The following is a 15336-nucleotide window of genomic DNA, read 5'->3' on the forward strand; positions in this document are numbered from 1 at the left end:
ATCAAATCCCTTACAATTGTACAGTGGAAGTGACAAATAGATTTAAGGGATTAGATCTGATAGACAGAGATCTGAAGAACTATGGACGGAGATTCATGGCATTGTACAGGAGGCAGTGATCAAGACCATCCCCAAGAAAAAGAAATGCAAAAAGGCAAAATGGCTGTCTGAGGAGGCCTTACAAATAGCTGTGAAAGAAGAGCAGTGAAGAGGAAAGGAGTAAAGGAAAGATATACCCTTTAAAGTGCAGAGTTCCAAAGAATAGCAAGGAGAGGCAAGAAAGCCTTCCTCAGCGATCAGTGCAAAGAAATAGAGGGAAACAATAGAATGGGAAAGACTAGAGATATCTTCAAGAAAATTAGAGATACCAAGGGAACATTTCATGCAAGGATGGGCACAATAAAGTACAGAAATGGTATGGACCTAAGAGAAGCAGACTACGTTAAGAAGAAGTGGTAAGAATACACAGAAGAATTATACAAACAAGACCTTCACAACTCAGATAATGACGATGGTATGATCAATCACGTAGAGCCAGACATCCTGGAATGCAAAGTCAAATGGGCCTTAAGAAGCATCACTATGAACAAAGCTAATGGAAGTGATGGAATAGCAGTTGAGCTATTTCAAATCCTAAAAGATAATGCTGTGAAAGTGCTGCACTCAATATGCCAGCAAATTTGGAAAACTCAGCAGTGGCCACAGGACTGGAAAAGGTCAGTTTTCATTACAATCCCAAAGAAAGGCAATGGTAAATAATGCTCAAACTACTGCCCAATTGCACTCATCTCACACGCTAGAAAGTAATGCTGAAAATTCTCCATGCCAGGCTTCAACAGTACGTGAACCATGAACTTCCAGATGTTCAAGCTGGATTTAGAAAAGGTAGAGGAACCAGAGATCAAATTGCCAACATCCGTTGGATCATCGAAAAAGCAAGAGAGTTCCAGGAAAACATCTACTTCTGCTTTACTGACTATGCCAAAGCTTTTGACTATGGAACTGTGGATAATTCTTCAAGAGATAGGAATATCAGACCACCTGACCTGCCTCTTGAGAAATATGTATTCAAGTCAGGAAGCAACAGTTAGAACTGGACATGGAACAACAGACTGTTTCCAAATCAAGAAAGGAATATATCAAGGCTTATGTTGTTCAGTTCAGGTCAGTCGCTCAGTCATGTCCGACTCTTTGCGACCCCATGAATCACAGCATGCCAGGGTGTTACCCTGCTTATATAACTTATAGGCAGAGTACATCATGACAAACTCTGGGCTGGTTGAAGTGCAAGCTGGAATCAAGATTGCTGGGAGAAATACCAATAACCTCAGATATGCAGATGACACCACCCTTAAGGAGAAAACGATGAATAAAGAGCCTCTTGATAGTGAAAGAGGAGAGTGAAAAAGTCGACTTAAAACTCAACATGATCATGGTCATTGGTCCCATCAATTCATGGCAAATAGATGGGGAAACAGTGGAAACAGTGATAAACCTTATTTTGGGGGGCTCCAAAATAACTTCAGATGGTGACTTCAGCCGTGAAATTAAAAGACACTTGCTCCTTGGAAGAAAAGTTATGACCAATCTATACAGCTTGTTAAAAAGTAGACACATTACTTTCCCACAAAGGTCTGTCTAGCCATAGCTATGGTTTTTCCAGTAGTCACGTATGGATGTGAGAGTTGGACTATAAAGAAATCTGAGCACCAAAGAATTGATGCTTTTGATCTGTGGCATTGGAGAAGACTCTTGAGAGACCCTTGGACAGCAAGGAGATCCAACCAGTCCATCCTAAAGGAACTCTGTGCTGAATATTCATTGGCAGGACTGATGCTGAAGCTGAAACTCCAATACTTTGGCCAGCTCATGAGAAGAACTGACTCATTTGAAAAGACCTTGATGCTGGGAAAGATGGAAGGTGGGAGGAGAAGGGGAGGACAGAGGATGGGATGGTTGGATGGCATCACCGACTCAATGGACATGAGTAAACACCAGGAGTTGGTGATGGACAGAGGGGCCTGGCATGATGCAGTCCATGGGGTCGCACTGAGTCGGACGTGACTGAGTGATGAACTGAACTGAACTGATCTGTTTTAATACTTTATAGTTGTTCATATTAGTCTCTTTTAATCCTTTATTGTTCTGCATTGTCTATTTTAACCTCTGCTTTTTCATTTCTATTTTTGTAGATTTAATTCTTCTCTCTTTTTTCCTTGATAAGTTTGGATAAAGTTTTGTCAATTTTGTTTATCTTCTTAAAGAACTAGCTTTTAGTTTTATTAATCTTTACTATGGTTTCATTCATTTCTTTTTCATTTATTTCTGCTCAGGAATTTATGATTTCTTTCCTTCTGCTAATTTTGGGGGGGTTCTATTCTTATTTTTCCAGTTGTTTGAGATGTAAAGTTAGGTTGTCTATTTGAGGTTTTTTTTATTTCTTGAGGTAGGATTGTATTACTATAAACTTTCCTCTTAGAACTGCCTCTGCTGCATCGCATAGGTTTTGAGTTGTCATGTTTTCATTATCATTTGTTTCTAGAAATTTTTTGATTTCCCTTTTGATTTCTTCAGTAACCTGTTGGCTATTTAGAAATGTGTTGTTTAATATCCATGTGTTTGGGTTTTTACAGTATTTTTTCTTGTAGTTGATATCTACAGTCTCATAGCATTGTGGTTGGAGAAGGTGCTTGGTATGATTTCAGTTTTATTCAATTTATTGAGGTTTGATTTGTAACTCAAGATGTTATCTATCCTGGAGAATGTTCCATGTGCACTTGAGAAGAAGGTGTATTCTTCTGCATTTGGATGAAGTATTCTGAAAATATCAATGAGATCCATCTCACTGATACTAACGTATCATATAAGACTTTTGTTTTCTTATTAATTTTCTGTTTTGATGATCTGTCCATTGGTGTGAGTGGGGAGTTAAAGTCTCCTACTATTATTGTGTTACTGTCAGTTTCTCCTTTTACGTCTGTTAGTGTTTGTCTTATGTATTTAGGTGCCCTTATGTTTGGTGCATGCTGCTGCTGCTGCTAAGTCACTTCAGTCGTGTCCGACTCTGTGTGACCCCATAGACGGCAGCCCATCAGGCTCCCCCGTCCCTGGGATTCTCCAGGCAAGAACACTGGAGTGGGTTGCCATTTCCTTCTCCAATGTGTGAAAGTGAAAAGGGAAAGTGAAGTAGCTCAGTCATGTCTGACTCGTAGCGACCCCATGGACTGCAGCCTACCAGGCTCCTCCATCCATGGGATTTTCTAAGCAAGAGTACTGGAGTGGCTTGCCATTGCCTTCTCCGAATGCCTCTTCTTCTTCTTCTATGTTTGGTGCATAGATGTTTACAATTGTTATGTCTTCCTCTTGGATTGATCCCTTGATCATTAGGTAGTGTCCTTCCTTATCTCTTGTAATCTTATTTATTTTAAAGTCTATATGAGTTTGTCTGATATGAGGATTGCTACTCCAGCTTTCTTTTGCTTCCCATTTGCATGGAATATATTTTTCCATCCTCTCACTTTCAATCTATTTGTGTCTTTAGGTCTGAAGTGGGTTTCTTGTAGACAGCATATATAAGGTTCTTGTTTTTGTATCCATTCAGCCAGTCTGTGTCTTTTGGTTGGAGCATTTAATCCATTTACATTTAGAGTAATTATTGATATATATGTTCCTGTTGCCATTTTCTTAATTGTTTGGGGTTGATTTTGTAGATCTTTTTTCTTCTCTTGTATTTTTTGACTATATAAATCTGTTTAACATTTGTTGTAAAGCTGGTTTGGCGGTACTGAATTCTCTTAACTTTTTCTTGTCTGAAAAGCTTTTTATTTCTCCATCAATTTTGAATGAGATCCTTGCCAGGTACAGTAATCTTGGCTGTAGATTCTTCCCTTGTAATTTAAATGTATCTTGCTATTCCCTTATGCTGAAAGATCAGCTGTTAAGCATTTGGGGTTTCCCTTGTATGTTACTTGTTGCTTCTATCTTGCTGCTTTTAATATTCTTTCTTTGTTTTTAGTCTTTGTTAGTTTGATTATTATGTGTCTTGGTGTGATTTTCCTTAAATAATACAGATTTATCCTGTTGGGGATTCTTTGTGCCTCTTGGACTTGATTGAATATTTCCTTTTCCATGTTGGAGAAAATTTCAACTGTAATCTCTTCAAAAATTTTCCCATATGCTTTCTTTTCCTCTTCTTCTTCTGGAATCCATATAATTCAAATGTTGGTGAATTTGATATTGGTCCAGATGTCTCTGAGACTATCCTAAGTTCTTTTCATTCTTTTTACTTTATTCTGCTCTTCAGAAGTTATTTCCACCATTTTATCTTCCAGCTCACTGATTTGTTCTTCTGCTTCATATATTTTGCTATTGATTCATTCTAAACTATTTTTAATTTCAGTAATTTTGTTGTTTGTCCCTGCATGTTTGTTCTTTAATTCTTCTGTGTCTTTGTTAATTGATTCTTGCATTTTCTCCATTTTGTTTTCAAGGGTTTTGATCATCTTTACTGTCATTATTCTAAATTGTTTCTCAGGTAGCTTGCCTATTTCCTCTGTTATTTGGACTTCTGTGTTTCTAGTTTGTTCTTTAATTTGTGTACTATTTCTCTGCCTTTTCATTATTTCTCTTTTAACTTATTGCTTTTGAGGTCTCCTTTTCCCAGGCTTCAAGGTTGAATTCTTTCTTCTTTGGTTTCTGCCCACCAAAGATGCTTACTCCTTGAAAGGAAAGTTATGACCAACCTAGATAGTATATTAAAAAGCAGAGACATTATTTTGCCAAAAAAGGTCTGTCTAGTCAAGACTATGGTTTTTCCAGCGGTCATGTATGGATGTGAGAGTTGGACTGTGAAGAAACCTGATTTCCGAAGAATTGATGATTTTGAACTGTGGTGCTGGAGAAGACTCTTGAGATTCCCTTGGACTGCAAGGAGATCCAACCAGTCCATTCTAAAGGAGATCAATCCTGCGTGTTCATTGGAAGGACCGATGCTAAAGCTGAAACTCCAGTACTTAGGCCACCTCATGCGACAAGTTGACTCACTAAAGACTCTGATGCTGGCAGGGATTGGGGACAGGAGGAGAAGGGGATGACAGAGAATGAGATGGCTGGATGGCATCACCAACTCGATGGACATGAGCTTGAGTGAACTCCGGGAGTTGGTGATGGACAGGGAGGCCTGGCGTGCTGCGATTCATGGGGTCACAAAGAGTCAGACACGACTGAGCAACTGAACTGAACTGAACTGAAGGTTGGTCCAGTGGTTTGTGTAAGCTTCATATAGGGCGAGATTTGTGCTCAGTTTTTGTTTGTTTTCCCTCTGATGGGCAAGGCTAAGTGAGATCGTAATCCTGTCTGCTAATGATCTGGTTTGTATTTTTGTTTTCTTTGTTATTTAGATGAGGCATCCTGAACAGGGTTCCATGGTGGTTGGGTGGTGCTGAGTCTTATATTCCAGTGGTTTCCTTTATGTGAGTTCTCACTATTTGACACCACCTACTTTGGCTGAAAGTGAAAGAGGAGAGTGAAAATGTTGGCTTGAAGCTCAACATTCAGAAAACAAAGATCATGGCATCGGGTCCCATCACTTCATGGGAAATAGATGGAAGAACAGTGGAAACAGTGTCAGACTTTATTTTTTGGGGCTCCGAATTCACTGCGGATGCTGACTGCAGCCATGAAATTAAAAGACGCTTACTCCTTGGAAGGAAAGTTATGACAAACCTAGATAGTATATTAAAAAGCAGAGACATTACTTTGCCAACAAAGGTCTGTCTAGTCAAGGCTATGGTTTTTCCCATGGTCATGTATGGATGTGAGAGTTGGACTGTGAAGAAAGCTGATCGCCGAAGAATTGATGCTTTTGAACTTTGGTGTTGGAGAAGACTCTTGAGAGTCCCTTGTACTACAAGGAGATCCAACCAGTCCATTCTAAAGGAGATCAATCCTGGGTGTTCGTTGGAAGGACTGATGCTAAAGCTGAAACTGCAATACTTTGGCCACCTCATGCAACGAGCTGACTCATTGGAAAAGTCTCTGATGCTGGGAAAGGTTGGGGGCAGGAGGAGAAGGGGACGAGAGAGAATGAGATGGCTGGATGGCATCACCAACTCTGTGGACATGAGTTTGAGTGAACTCCGGGAGTTGGTGATGGACAGGGAGGCCTGGCGTGCTGTGATTCATGGGGTCGCAAAGAGTCGGACACGACTGAGCGACTGAACTGAACTGAACTGAACTGAGGGTTATTTCTCTGGTAGTTTAGGTTCTTGGAGTCAATGCTCCCACTCCAAAGGCTCAGGGCTTGGTCTCTCAAAAGTCGTCTTCTTCTGTCTTCTTCCAAAAATGCAGTCAAGATCTGTTCAGCCTCGAGATGAGAAAGGCTTCCATTTTGTGAATTTCATATAGTGAACACAGTTTTTGGAGATTTTGGACTTCTCTGCTAGACTTAAAGATTTCTTTTCCTTGTTGTCTAGGGATTCTCCCCTTTCTTGCCCATGGCAAGTGTTCAATGGGGCCAGAAGCTGGTTAAAATCATCTTGATGAGCAATTCAGTTGTCTTCATATTGATAGTAGGTCCTAGTCCCAGGTGGCTATTTTTGACTTGAACTTTAATATGATTAGTGGCTCTTTGCTCCTGAGCCCCTAAACAACTCAGCCAGCATGGACATGTCACCAATCCTGTGATGCTGTGGATTTTGGGACCTGATTGACCACAACTACAGAACAGCCAACTGGAGGAAAAGCTGAAACTACCCTACTCCCTCATAACTCAGTCAGTAAAGAATCTGCCTGCAGTGCAGGAGACCTGGGTTCAATTCCTGGGTTGGGAAGATCCCCTGGAGAAGGAAATGGCAACCCCCTCTAGTATTCTTGCCTGGAGAATCCCATGCCTACAGTCTATAGGGTCACAAGAGTCAGACACGACTTAACAACTAAACTACCACCACCACCACTGTACTCCCACACCGGGGAAATTGCAGCGGTGGGGCTACATGTTTTAAATAATGAAAATCTAAGATACTGACATGACCAAATGTTGACAATGATATAGAGCACCAGGAACTCTCATTTGTTGCTGGTGAGAATGTCAAATGGTACAGCCACTTTGAAAAATGGTTTGGTAGTTTCTTACACTACAGGTATTTGCTTAAAAAGTTGAAAACTTACATCCACCTCAAAACCTGTATGTGGATATTTATGGCAACTTTAACTACCTAAATTTGGAAGCAATCAAAGTGTCTTTCATTAGGTAAATGGGCAAACTGTGCATTCTGACAATGGATTATTATTCAGTATTAAAAAGATATAAACTATCAAGCCTTGAAAAGACATAGAAGCATCCTTTGAATGAATCTTATTGGATGAAAGAAAACAATCTGAAAATTCTGTATGATTCCAACTACATGAAATTCTCCAAAAATAGAGATAGTAAAAAAGATTGGTGGTTTTCAGGGGTTGGGAAAGAGATGGAGAGGGTAGATAGGGGAAGAATTTTCAGGCAGTGATACTATTGTATATGATACTATAATGGTGGATATATGTCTTTAGACATTTGATCAAACCCACGCAATGCACATTAAAAGTGAACCCCACTGTAAACGATGGACTTGGGATGATAATAACCTGTCAATGTAGGTGTATTAATTATAACAAATATACTACTCTGATGTGGGATATTGATCGTGAGGGAGGCTATACATATTTGGGAGACAGGAGTATATGGGAACTTTCCATATTTTCCATCCAGTTTTACTGTAAACCTAAAACTAAAAAAAAAAAAGAAAATCTACCTTTAAAAAACTTGAGCAGCACAGTGTGCTAAGTCACGTTTATCTCACTGATTTTTCATAACAATCAAATTAGTAGGAGCCATTCTTTCCCAATATTATAGAGATCACTGAAACACGAAGGATATTTCTCTCCCAAGATCATTATACTCCAGAATGCATATTTGTAATCATCACACATTCAAAATATTTTTTTTAAATTCCTTATATGTCTATAAAAGGTTTTTCGCAGATCAACAAAAGTGAAATATTCATTCTCTAAGAACAGCATTATTTTCTTTTAGTAATGAGATGCTTTTCAGAGAAAGACCTTATAGTAAAGTCAGAGGATAAAACTGAGTAATGTTAGTATAAATAAAAATAAGTAATGTGTTCCAATGAAATCACCAGCTTGTGCGCCTTAAGCCAAAAATTATCTCTGGACGTTTCATTTTTGCCACCCTAATGCAGGCAGGATTTGTTGTTGTTTAGTTGCTAAGTCATGTCTGACTCTTTTGTGACCCCATGGACTGTAGCTTGCCAGGCTCTTCTGTCCATGGGATTTCCCAGGCAAGAAAACTGGAGTGAGTTGCCATTTCCTTCTCCAGGGGATCTTCCTGACCCAGAGATCAAACCTGTCTTTCCTGCACTGGCAGGCTGATTCTTTACCACTGAGCCACTTGGAAAGCCCGGCAATACAGGCAGGATATAATGCCATATTTCAAGTCACTTGAAACACCATGCCCAGATTCTGATGTGGCATCAGTGAGCCAAAGTTAGGTAGTGACTTGCACTATTAAATGACATAGTTTCTCTTTAATTCTGTAGTCCTCACCATCTCCTGTGGTCTCTCTACAATTGAAACTAAGTGACATCTACTCTTTATTATAGCGTTTGTTCTGTTGTTTTTCATCTGGTAAAACTGAGAGAATTTTTTTCCCATTTTCCTATGGGAAATATAAGACAAGAAGGCCCCATGTCTCCATAAAAAATTGGGCATTCAGGTTCATTTATGAAAATGTCAAATATTTTATGTTTAATACACCTATATATCATGTCTGTGTAAAAGGCTACCACTTAGGGAACTTCCCTGGTGGCCCAGTGGCTAAGATTCTGTGCTCCCAATGCAGGGGGCATAGGTTCAATTCCTGGTCAGAGAACTAGATCCCACATGCTCCAACTAAAATGTTTTGCATGGTCCAACAAAGATAAAAGATGCCACAACTAAGGCCTGGCACAGCCAAAAAATTACAAAAGATTACCACTTAGTTCACTGACAGGAAAAAACAATCAGAGTAATACTGACCCATATATGGAAAAATGTATGTTAATTACATACATCAGTTCAGTTCAGTCACTCAGTCGTGTCTGACTCTTTGTGACCCCATGAATCACAGCACTCCAGGCCTTCCTGTCCATCACCAACTCCTGGAGTTCACTCAAACTCATGTCCATCGAGTCGGTGATGCCATCCAGCCATCTCATTCTCTGTCGTCCCCTTCTCCTCCTGTCCCCAATCCCTCCCAGCATCAGAGTCTTTTCCAGTGAGTCAACTCTTGGCATGAGGTGGCCAAAGTTTTGGCGTTTCAGCTTTAACATCAGTTCTTCCAATGAATACCCAGTACTGATCTCCTTTAGAATGGGCTGGTTGGATCTCCTTGCAGTCCAAGGGACTCTCAAGAGTCTTCTCCAACACCACAGTTCAAAAAACATCAATTCTTCTGCATTCAGCTTTCTTCACAGTCCAGCTCTCACATCCATACATGACCACTGGAAAAACCATAGCCTTGATTAGATGGACCTTGGTTGGCAAAGTAATGTCTCTGCTTCATAAATGTATGTTTAATTAACTGAAAAATACTGATATTTAAACAGAGTTTATTTTTGAAATGCAAATAAAAGATGGGGTTGCCATAAAATACAAATGTGTATTAACTGAAAAACATTGCTGTGGCATCAAAGCCTTTTATAGTTGATAAGTTCATAAAGTATAATCGACAGAGGATAATGGGGTTTTCCTGGTAGCTCAGTTGGTAAAGAACCAGCATGCAATGCAGGAGACCCAGGTTCTATCCCTGGGTAAGAAAGATCCACTGGAGAAAGAAATGGCAACCCTCTCCAGTATTCTTGCCTGGAAAAATCCCATGGATAGAGGAGCCTGGCAGGCTACAGTCCATGAGGTCACAAAGAGTCAGATACAATTTAGCAACTAAACATAGAGAATAGGAGAAATTAAGAGTCCCAAACAGAAACAAGTATTTGCAAATGGAAGTCTAGTTAAAAATACCATTTAGACTGTAAAAGACTTGAGAATTTATAGGACAAAGTAGTGGAAATTTACAGTACTTTTGTGCTCTTTATTATGGTGGTGAAGAATCCACCAGCCAATTCAGGAGATGCAGATTCAACCCCTGGGTTGGGAAGATCTCCTAGAGAAGGAAATGGCAACCCACTCCAGTATTCTTGCCTGGGAAATTCCACAGACAGAGGAGTCTGACGGGCTGCAGTCCATGGGGTCACAAAGAGTCGGACACAACTTAGAGACTGAATAACAATATTGCAGCTGATAAAAGCCTAAGTATAAATAGTAACATTTATTTAGCTATATTACTCATGCTGCACATGAAAACTTTGATCTGAAAAAAATACTTAGGTGCCTGGTGAAATAGTAGGCATACATTCAGAAAATTATTTTGTGAGCAAAATTCTCAAGAGGTGAACGTCATGATTTTGTGGGTGAGCATGAGTAAGGGTTCTTGCAGTTATGTTAAACTTAAATAAAAGACAGCAGTGTCTCATACAAGGACAGAAAGTGTACCTGTGTTCACTGTATCAGTTATGAGGTACCGCTTTGAGCTAAAAATGTTAGCAATTAAGCTCATTATGAACATAGCAAGAAAGAACTTCTCCCTAGATGTGCTTCTGGGGCTTGAACAACTGAAGCTTTGATACCTTGTTTGGTGAAATGGGAGCCCAGTTATTAGACAGCTGTCTACACACAGGTTAGTAACTTTCATATAACATGATGCTGAATTTATGTGTATATATATATATATATATGTATGTATATATGTATCCATACACACACATACCCACATACAAACACATGGGATTGAAAACAATTTCTTGTTCTTGACAGTCAGGCAAATTACCACCTGTCGCCAGTTAAAACTCAATCAAAAACTTGGCTTTTTTAGGCTGATATTTTAAACATCAAGATTGTTTAAATTTCTTTGCAGTAATTTTGCACTAGCTACACAAACGTATGATTTGAGTAACTCATTTTTGGAGTTTTATCTTTGGGAAATCAAAATAACACTGAACATTTGGTTCATTTTCCTATGCTAAGATCGTTCTACAAATGCAGAAAGGATCGCCTGAAATATATTTCCCAAATTTCGCGTTCAAAGACCAAATTCTTAAAAAAAAAACCATAAAAGAGATAGCATGAATGAAGAATTACAAGCAATTTACTACTGAACCAGCATGTGACACAGTTTTTAGAATCCAAATATGGTGACACCAGAAACCAGAATTCTACAAATTATAGAAATTCTTGTGCAAAGATTCTATACATGTTTGGAAGTAGCTATATTTAGGAACATCCGTTTTCCATAGTGAACTGAAGAAAACTGAGCATCATTTAAAGATAACAGATACATTACAACAGAATGCATAACCCCAATGACGACACTAGAACAGAAGAAAAATTGAAACACTTGGGATCCAAACCGAGGAATCATGAATTTAAAAAAAAAAGTTAATCATTAACTTATTGAATACTCTATATATTTGCTTCTATTTTAGCCAAAAATAAAATCATATATCTGTTATATTTATAGAATGTTATATGATAAAGATAAATTTGTATAATTCTGGTGGTTAAATTTTTTCTTTCCATCCAGCTTTGCTCTTTTAAATTGTTTGGCTGGCACAATGCTAAAGAAAAAAAGACAGCCATATTAAAATGAGAGGTTTTATCATAACAAAAAAATATATAGTCTACTAATTTAACTGCTTAGAAGAGGACCACACAAATCTACTTTCGGTGTTGTTCAATCACTGAGTCATGTCTGACTCTTTGCAACCCCATGAACTGCAGCACACCAGGCTTCTGTCCTTCACTCTCTCCCAGAGTTTGCTCAAACTCATGTCCAAACTTATACATAAATTACAAATTTAATGTCTTTATGTCATAGTTATATCCCTAAATTTTTAGAAAATTTTGCTTTTGCTAAAATTATTTTTATCAAGTTATTTTTGCCTTTTGGAAAGGCAAAAATATGTTTTATTTTTAATGTGTTGAAAATGAATTAATATTGATCAGTTCAGCTATTAACAATTATAATGACAAGAGTGATAATGTGTAAGAAGAGTTATAAGTATGTTACTAATGCTGCACAAACAATATTAAACACTAAATATAAAGACACTGAAAACTAGAATTCTACAGAATCCTCTGAAATAGCTACTGTATTATAGCAATTATTGTGTAAAGATTTTATTCATGTTTGAAAATAGAATTTTTTTCATTATGATAAAAAGGTTAGATACACTTCTGAAGGTGGCATTATTGTCTAATTGAAAACATTGAAGATGATGTTTGGCATCAATTGGTCTCAAAATTCATAATTTTATTCTTCTCTTACATTGACCATTAATGTTAACTGTTAACATCTCTATTTAAAATTATAATAACAATACTCTTTTCTCTCTGAAGAGATTGCCATCTTTTCTTTCATATATAAATATTACCTCAATTATCAAGGTTATGATGAATTATATTGTAAAAGGTAGCATTATCCATGTCTGCTGAAGATAAACTAAATTAAATGGACAAATAGATTAGATATAAAAAAGGATATTAAGAGATTATGGAATTACTTCCCTCAAGATCTTTAAAAAGAGTCCAGATATCCATCTGCCTACAATAGTTTAGGTAAAGTTTGCCTGAAGCCAGTGGGATGAAGCAGAAAGATAACCTCTAGAGGTTTCCTTCAACCATATTTTTTCTCAGATTTCACTCTATTGCCCTCAAACTGTGCTGGCATCTTCTCAGTTGTCTGTTGAAGATTCTGGGCGGCATATTTTTTCTTCTTAATATGAGGACAGTATCCCTCCATTTTTAAGTTATGTATTTTTCAATGTTAAGAAAAGGCAGCCATAAGAGAAGTATTTTCAAACTTCAGACATTATGTAAAAAAATTAGAAATTAAATACAGTCATCTGAAAGTGAAAGTGTTAGTCGCTCAGTTGTGTCTGACTCTGCAACCCCATGGACTGTAGCCCGCCAGGCTCCTCTATCCATGGAGTTCTCCAGGGACGAATACTGGAGTGGGTTGCCGTTTCCTTCTCCAGGGGATCTTCTCAATGCTGGGATCGAATCCAGGTCTCCTGCATTGCAGACAGATTCTTTACCTCTGAGCCATCAGGGAAGCCCACAGTCAATCTGCTGCTGCTGCTGCTGCTAAGTCGCTTCAGTCGTGTCCGACTCTGTGCGACCCCATAGATGGCAGCCCATGAGGCTCCGCCATCCTTGCTAGGCAAACATTATTATAAGTCAGAACAGCAAAGTTGTCAAATCATGATATGATTCAGAATTTCAAAGAGAATTTTGAAACTTTTACTGTGTAAATTGAAAAGTATATTTTTAATAAACTGAGATGTCTTCCCTTAATGAGATAAGAATATTATCTTCCCCATCCCCAAAAAACAATTTCTTAGGTGTAAGTATTAAGTGAACTCAGGGTGACCACATGAAGCCATGCAGGTTGGACACCTCCAAAAGTCCAAATTGAGAAGGGAGTTGCCATATATGTAAGCCAGCAAGTTAATGACACCCTTATGGCTAGGGCAGTGCACACCTGCACAAACATTGTGACTGCTTTGGAATGAAAATTAGATCATGGCCTACTCCTTTCATAATTATTTTCATGTTGATTTATTATAAAGAATAAGAGAACACTGGTTTTAACAAGTGCTGGTTATTTAATGTAAGAAGTTGATCAACAGTACAAAATAAAAAAATGCAAAATCTTTTGTTAAAACACCAGAAGTATCTTTGCCCTTTCAAATTTTAGTTATTATGTCTAAGTTGTTTGTCATTCATTCATACATAGTTCTATTCTAAACTGCTTATGACACTGACAATATTTTTAACTGGGTCATGTTCCTAAAATTATGGTATTTTACAAGTATCCTCATAGATTTATTAGCTTCAGAGTTAGGAGGAAAAACCAACATCTCCCATAACAAATGTAAGAATGGCTTATCAGCAGTCCACAACCTTTTTGGCAGCAGGGACCAGTTTCATGCAAGACAGTTTTTCCATTGACCAGTAGGATGGTTTCGGTATGACTCAAGTGAATTACATTCATTATGCACCTTATTTCTATTATTATTCCATCAGCTCCACCTCAGATCATCAGCTGTTAGATCCTGGAGGTTGGAAACCCCCGGCTTACATAATGAATTTTTGCACAAAATATTAATTCATTTATGACAGTTTTCCAGGGTCTGGATTGATATGTTAATTATGTAGGATATTATGGTAATTATTGTTTGGGACTGAGGTTTTCTACAGACAATTCTGTTCACTCAGTTAAAAGTGATGTGTGGAGACTGTGAGAGTGTCTGAGTGAACTACTTAGTAGACGTTAGGGAAACTGAGCAATTCAGTACATTTCTTCTGGCAAAAACTGAAATTTCATGCAGTCCTGGTGATCTAGTGGTAATTACGGGTGTCTTACGTGGCAAATATCTTGTGCGGGTATCATTCAGTGAAGGTTGAGAAGAAAAGGCCATTTTCTAGAGAAAAAGTTATCTCACTTATTTTCCACATATCAGATGCCCAAGTTAACATAATTTTTTTAAAAAATTGCTACCTTCATGTCAGACACCTGGGAAAATGTGTAGGACCCACAACCCAGAGAAAGCATAGTATCATTTTAAATATCTATTACAATTTTCATATATGCTTTTCATTTATCATGGGAAGAAAACATTTGCATTTCATGAAATAAACATATATAATACAATCTACATGCTGTCATTTTATAACTCTAGGTCCCACATGATAAAGAATGGATTAGGTGTTTTACTAGATCATGTGTAGTATTCATTAAAAGTAAAGGAGATCATTTAGCTTCATAAAAGTGCCCTTTACTGAAGTTTATTGATGAAGTAACTGATTATAAATAGATGCCTCCTTAACTGCAATGTTTAAAAAATTATTTTTCGGATTCCAATTTGAAAAAGATAAATTCCATTATACTGTGCATGGCTGTATTTCATTTTAATAAAGACCAAAAAAAAAAAAAGAGCTGCCTGTAACAGTTTATATACAGCTGCAAAAAAGGCTTACATGGCTAGAGCAGCTCACTGCCTTATTTCTCTTTCAATTACACTATAATCGTTTCATGAGAAAAAAAAAAAAGGATCACATCTCTGATCTGATCCAAGAAAAGACCAATTGGCCTTATTTAAGTTTTATGCCTTTTTTCATAAGACATCGAGTTTATTTGTATGACTCATTGCAGCTACTTTACTGTTTTCACATAATGCATGCATC

The sequence above is a fragment of the Moschus berezovskii genome, chromosome 6 (genome assembly GCF_049115385.1).
Source record: "Moschus berezovskii isolate FMDL1 chromosome 6, NW_MosBer_1.0, whole genome shotgun sequence".
Classification (NCBI taxonomy): Eukaryota; Metazoa; Chordata; class Mammalia; order Artiodactyla; family Moschidae; genus Moschus; species Moschus berezovskii.